Source organism: Cricetulus griseus (assembly GCF_003668045.3).
Source record: "Cricetulus griseus strain 17A/GY chromosome 1 unlocalized genomic scaffold, alternate assembly CriGri-PICRH-1.0 chr1_0, whole genome shotgun sequence".
NCBI lineage: Eukaryota > Metazoa > Chordata > Mammalia > Rodentia > Cricetidae > Cricetulus > Cricetulus griseus.
The window spans coordinates 239,305,393-239,312,499 of NW_023276806.1; the positions used below are offsets into that span (position 1 = coordinate 239,305,393).

At 45.1% G+C, this 7,107-nt stretch overlaps 1 protein-coding gene across 1 annotated transcript in view; it reads right to left on the minus strand.

The window, feature by feature from the left end:
* The window catches only part of LOC100762600 (palladin), an 82,707-nt gene extending 82,496 nt beyond the window's left edge, over positions 1–211 (minus strand). Inside the window, exon 1 of the mRNA XM_035450493.1 lies at positions 54–211. The gene's annotated coding sequence lies outside the window, so the exon portion shown is untranslated. The remainder of the gene's footprint in view (positions 1–53) is intronic.
* Between the last annotated feature and the right edge of the window lie 6,896 nt (positions 212–7,107).

Consider the following 7,107-nt stretch of genomic DNA (forward strand, 5'->3'; position numbering starts at 1 on the left):
TCTTTAATTCAAACTTTTTCCAGCAGCCACAGGGCTAGGAGTCCCACGCCTACCTTGAGTTTTCCTGCTCTGCCTGCACTCGCCGATCTCGGGTCCCAGCGAAGCCAGAAGGTGGGCGCTAAGGGCTCCTCCGGCTGCGCCGGGCAGGTACCCCAGCTTTATAGAGCCACGCCGCTCAGTGACTCAGTGACTCAGTGAGCCTCCCGCCGCCCTTCAAAATAAGAGTCCGGCGGCAGCGGCCCGGCTCTGCCAGCAGGAGAAGGCAGGAGGCGTGGCTGAGGCCCTGGGAAGCAGCCCCCAGGTTAGGGTACCCGCCCCTTTCATCCTTGTCCCGCCTTTTGCCTCTTTCTCCCCACAAGCCCCTTCTTAGCAGAAGCCGGCCTCTAGATTGGGCTTCTGTGGCTCTAACATGAAGAACTGATAGCGGGGAAGAATTTAACCTAAGTCAACGGGAAGAAGTGTTGACCACACGTCATGGGCGGTCGTCTCACAGTTTTTTCAGTCTGGGTTTTGCTTTACAGATGAAAAGAGGTGCCCTCGAAATCCCATCCCAGGGCATGCTAAGAGAATGGAATGAAAACTAAGAATTCAAGCACCCAAAAGGAATACCACTGGGGCTGGAGGCGGGGTTGGGAAAAGGCCAGCCCCGGGGCTAACTGGCAGGCTCAAAATGCGCATTTAAATAAAAAGGCACTCAGGGCAGTTCTTTGCTAACTGTTGGGTCCATTAAGCAGCTTTCTGGGTTCTGTGTATCAAGGAATCACTGAATCCGAGAGGCTTCTGGGTAAACGTTTCTCAGGCTCCTTTTTAGCAAGGTCTTGTAAATAATTGGTCCCTATCTGGCCAACCTCCCACCCCACCCCCACTCTCCCATCCCTGAGTCTTCTGTCATAAACTATTGGAGGACCTCAGTCACTTGCTCTAAACTTCTACGAGGGAATTTCTGCGTGCAGTGTTTTAAAAGACTAAATAAAGCACACTGATTCCATAATTAAGTTTTTTTTTCCATTTATGTGGGGTGTGTGAGTGTGTGTGTGTGTGTGTGTGTGTGTGTGTGTGTGTGTGTGTTTGTGTAAGGCATCACAGGACTACTTGTGGAACTCTGCTCTCTCTTTCCACTACGTGGGCTCAGAGGATCCAGCTCAGGTACTCAGGCCTAGTGTCTAGTGCCTTTATCCACAGAGCCATCTTGCTGGCTCAGAATTAATTGCTTATATCAAAGCTGTGACAGATTATGGGCTTAGCCATAAATCCAGATTACTGAATTTCCCTTTTACCACCTTAGCTAAGAGCAGCCTGGCTCTGTGTATAACCCTCTCATATCTGGCCAGCACTCTTATCACAGTTATTTCTGCCCCGTTTTTCCTGCCAGAACGTGGATTTTCTTGCGCCTTGGAACCACTTCTTTTACACACAATGAGTTCTCAGTAAAATGACTGGATGAATGAAAAACATACCTAACATGTACTGAATGGTAAAAGTCACTGCTCAGGGCATCAGGTCCCTGGTTGCTGGAGGCCAACTAAGAGCCCTGGCCAGGGCCCTGGCAGTTTCTCTAACATAGTAACAAAAGAAATATCAGCAAGTATCAATTAGACTACTAGTTTAAACAGTTCGTTAATTCTACCTGCACCTTCAATATTGTATCTATAATAGGTTGTTAGACCCACGGCCTATTTTCTTTTTTTAAGACTTTACTGTGGGCATGTTAATGTGGGTACCTCACAGAGGCTAGAAGAAAGAGTCAGATCTCCTGGGACTGGAGTTGCCAACCTGACTGATACTGGTTCTGGGAATGGAACCTGAGTCTACTGGCAAAGCAGTGGGAGTGCTTAGCCACAGAGCCACTGACAGCCGTTGGTTTCACAGACTTAAGGCAGTGCTTCCCTTTGCTTTTCCCTTCTCCTCCCAGATGTCTTTTGTTGATGTTTTTCAATGAAAAATGATGCCTGTAAAATATCCAAGCAATGAATCAAAACTGAAGGCCACTATGTAATTTACCCCCAGAGATAAATGTTGTTAACCCCCTGGAGTATACTTTTTCAGACTTTTGTATGTGTACAGAAGCATATATTTAAAACATAGATTAGGTCATCGTTTACATATGACCCCATTGGCTATTTTTTTTTAAAACTAATGATACGCCACTGTCATCATTTTCAGCACGATACAGGGCTTATTATTTTTCATCGAAAATAAGATGCCTTTCATCGAAAGGAAGATGATAAGTCAATATCTCTACTAGCCAGAGGAAAATGTTCGAAAGAGTGAAAATGCAGCATTTTACCCTGTTCCTTGGCCTTTCTTTTTGAATTGAAGTATGCCCATTTTCTTGTCAAATGGCCATCAGGGCCAGCAGTGGTGACACTGTGTGGAGACCGAAGGGTTTTCTCAGGAGCGTCACTGTATCAGTGAGGAAAGGCTTTAAAATGAGTTGGGCCTTGTGGTCCTAAACTGTAGGACTTGGATCCTTGATGGGGAATGTTCTTCTGTGTATCAAAGCCTTTCTTATTTCTGAAAGTACTAGAATCATCAGTCCTTAAGAACTGTGATTTTTGAGCCAGGCTGTCGTGGCTCATGCCTTTAATCCCAGCACTCAGGAGGCAGAGGCAGGTGGATCTCTATGAATTCGAGGCCAGCCTGGTCAGCTGAGAGAGTTCCAGGATAGCCTCTAAAGCTACAGAGAAACCCTGTCTCAAAAAACAAAGCAAAACAAAGCAAAAAGTTTTGTAGTATATAACAGAAGGAATGGATCTGTAAGTGTCAGTAATACCACCTATGTTTTCTTCTGGCCTGGTGACATGGGTAGGATAGAACAGACTGCCAATATTGTACTCTGGTTTGGTGACAAGGCCCTCTATCATCTCTCTGGACCATTTTCAGTTTTTAGTTCTGAAATCCAACCTGACTTAAGGTAGTGATGCAAAGCAATGAGCAGTTTGATGTCAAAATTGTTGGGTAGAACTGTGGGACGTATGGCTACATACCAACCATCACTTCGGCCATGTCCCAGACTCACTGAAACTAGAGTCAACAGACACCCTGATGAGAATTTCTACCAAGTTTGAAAAAGAATGCCCATTCCTCTTCTGGCCCGGGAGATCAAGCTCCACAAGCCCATCTTTGATACAGGTCGTGGACTTATCTCCCTCAAGCAGCTTCGTGAGATTCCCTCTGGCCTTGTTTGAGAAGTTTGGAAACACATCTGACTGAGGCCTGGTGGCTCGGCCTCAAGCTCAGCCCACTTCAGCTCACAGATCTAGGGCTCAAATGTGCAAATTTGATTTGGGATGTGGCCTTCTGCCTACTTTCCAGTCGTTGGAGGAGTATAGGGATGGGTGAAGGAAGTCCTTGACTCAATCTTCCTCCTTTTCATATTACCCTCAAACAGTAAGCCAGGCGGCTACAAAGTAGAGGAGCTGACAAGCAATGGCATCCACTTACTAAGACACTCCTGGTCTGATGCCAAATCTCTCTTTCCCCACTCCCTCCTGTGAAGTTTCATTATTTACGTGTGTGTGTGTGTGTGTGTGTGTGTGTGTGTGTGTGTGTGTGTGTGTGTGTGCAAGTGCATGTTTAGGGTCCCACCAAAGCCAGAAGAAGGGATCAGGAATTGGACTGCCTGGAGCTGGAGTTCCAGGCTGTTGTAAGCTTCCAGATATGGTGCTGGGAACAAACTCTGACCCTTTGCCAGAGCAGTAAATGCTCATGACTGAGAAGCCATCCCTCTAGCCCTTGTCCCATCCCTGTCTCACTCACACACACTATCTCTGTTGGCAAGTACTAGTGCTATCTACCCTCCAAACCCACGGCGTAATCTTTTATAGAAGCAGGTATTACTAGCAATCAAGAAAATGTCCTGTAATCGTGGCCCACTAGTGAAACCACCAGCACAGGACTGCACAGCCTAACTAAGCTTTTTTCAACTTAACACTCCGGGTCACCGTCTGTGTTTTCACAACACAGATTTCATATTTTTACTTTCGTGTAACCACAAAAAGAATGTTAATGCATCTTTAGGCACTTGGCTAAACATTAAATTTTAAAGAAAATTAGCAAAGTTTGAGACTGTCTTGCACTTTTGGCTCCTAGGTTGTCATACTCCAGCATGGTGGATGATGCACAAAAACAGACATCCCATTACTGATTCAGCCTAATGATTGGTTTTCATTCATTTCTGGGGCTTTGGTATCATTTAGCACCCACTGTATTTTCAAGGGTGGAGATCTTGGCTGCATGGCAGCTCTTATCTGTACCTGTTGCCTCTTTCAGGAATCCCAAGCAAAGGCAACAATCCAGAAAAGGCTAAGAAAATTCTGGGCTGAATATAGAATTTTAAGCTGATGTTGGTTCCAGCTCTTGTTAATTTTGGAACTATTTTGGAGTGTAGATGGCCTAAGATCTGCTTCTAGTGTTGGTACAACGACTCAGTGGACAAAAACACTTGCCATACAAGCTTGACAACACTAGTTCAGTCCCCAGGACCCACAGTGGAAGGAAAGAGCCAACTCATGAGTGTTGTTCTTTGACTACCCCATGTGGTAACACTCATGAACTGGAGTGCACACATGAATTAATACTTGTGATGATAAATTAATACAAAATATTTAACGATCCATCCTTTCAATTCATTAAAAATAATACTTAAAAATCCTCAGCCACTTTGAATTTGGACTTTGTAATTGGATATGCACATTCATTTTCTTATTGAGAGCTACTAATTATTGCAAAAAAGTAAAAAACTAAAATAAAAAAAATGTGGACCTTCAAAAGAGACTAAGCCCCGTGTGTAGTGAATCGTGAGTTCTGACTTTTGGGAGAGGGGTGTGCCAGAAAATCTCCACGGATAATTCAAACTTCAGCATAAAAACACATCAACCTAATCTGTAGGCCAAGATAACTCTCTGGTCTGTGTTTTGTACATATTTTTTACTTTTAGTAGAGTAAAAGCAAGCCACGACAGGGGAACGAGTTGATCGTGTGGATGTCATTACATCCCAGCAGACACAGCCCTGTGTCAGAGGAGAGGGAGCAGCAGCCAGGTGAAGCATAAGGAGAGACCATGCAGACACACCAAGAGAAGACTGAGTTTGTAACAGTGAAGCAAGCCCCGAGCCTCCACTGTGACCCCAGAGAACTACAGAGATTGGTCAAAAGGGGACTGCAGATGGAGAATGAATAGTGGAGTGGTGTCCTGAAAGGGGCACATTTGGAGCAGGACAATGTAAGTTCAGTCCTAGGCTGTTCCCATGGCCTTGAATTCACAGAGTTCTGTTGTCTAGTTTGTAAAGTGGAAGGGAGAGGCAGGAGCCGCTGGCCAGTGTGAGTCTAACACAGCACATGCGTAGGACCTACCAGGTCAGGGGGTGTTTGGGAGCAGAGCTCTGCTTTAGATCTAGCAGTTTGGAGGAGGGTTGATTTGCTGTTTTCAACTGGATTGACTGTTGGCTGATTGCTTCATTTTTAATTTTTAATTATTAAGTTCATATATGTATATAAGGTCTTTTGACTCATCTACTCCCCTCCCCCCCACCAAACTCCTATGTCCCTTCCACCACATCGTCCCTCCTAATCTTATGACTTCCTTTTTAACCCACCGAGTCTGCTTAGTACTGCCTATTTATGTGTAGGTGTGGGGCCATCCACCAGACCATGGACAACCTACCAGGGGTCACATCTCTGAAGAAAACCGATTCTCCCCTCATTCGGAGGCCATTAGCTATTAGTACCTCCCCCTTGCTAGATGATGACTGGCTTGATTTGTGCAGGCAACCACAGCTACTCCATGTTCATATCCAATAGCCCTGTCATGTCCAGAAGACAGCTGTCATAGCAACCTTCCCCAACCTCTGAGCTTCTCAAGGAGAGTGAGGATGAGAGGTTCTGGTAATAATGTGGAGGATCTTCCACTGACCTACATCTCCATCCCCACAAAAACGTCTTATTCTTTTTTAAAAAACAAAAACAAAGCTGAGTATTTAGTAAGGAATAGAGTACAAAGAAATAATCTTGCGTTTCACTTCTGTCTTGTTAGGGTTTCTATTGCTGTGATGAAACACCATGACCAAAAAGCAAGTTGGGGAGGAAAGGGTTTATGAGGCTTACACTTCAGCATTGCTGCTCATCACTGAAAGAAGTCAGTACGGGAACTCAAACAGGGCAGGATGCTGGAGGCAGGAGCCGATGCAGAAGCCATGGAGGGGAGTGGTTTACTGGCTTGCTTCCCGTGGCATAATCAGCCCATCTTCTTATAGAACCCAGGACCACCATCCTCAGGATGATCCCACCCACCATGGGCTGGGCCCACCCCATTGATCACTAAATGAGAAAATGCCTTTCAGCTGGATCTCAAGGAGGCATTTCCTCAACTGAGCTTGTGACAAATTGACACACAAAACCCAACAGCCCAATGCCAATCACTTTATCATTTACCTATGGTATATATCATGAATCCTAGAGCTCAGATTCAGGGACTGTAACATTCAAATGAAAAGTCCATATGCATAGGAAGTTCACTAACCATCCTAGGACAGTACTGTCTCTGTGAGTAAATCAAAAAATTTACTATGGGAAAGCTAACTATGGGCCACAGTGTCTACTTGACCTGAAATATAGTTGAGACAGCTCCTAATTGTGTCCGGCTTGGGCCACTAATGGGTCTGACTCACAACTGCTTTAAATGTGTTATGCTGGCTCTGAGGAGGTCACCCACAGATTCTGTGGGCATACTGAAGTCGTATGGTTAAAACTTAAGAATTTTCCTTTTTATTTGGCTCTCCTGAGTAGATGCTAAAGCAGATGGCTTGTTAGCTTAACTCGATCCTACACAATTAAAACTTTATCTGTGGCTGATGAAAGATCAATGTGAGTAACGAGGCTCCAATAACACGCTGTCTGTTTTTCTGGTGGCAGTACCTGGTTTCAGGCTAGGTAGTGTCCAACTTTCTCAGTTGTTTCTCTTGCTGCAATTACCTCCCATGATACCATCACATGGAATCTTACGTCACAGAAATTCCTTAGGGCACTTAGAGAACACCCAGACCGTTCCATTGCTTCTCTCAGAACCAGAGTAAAATGCTTCCATAAAGGAGCTGGCATGGGTGCTAC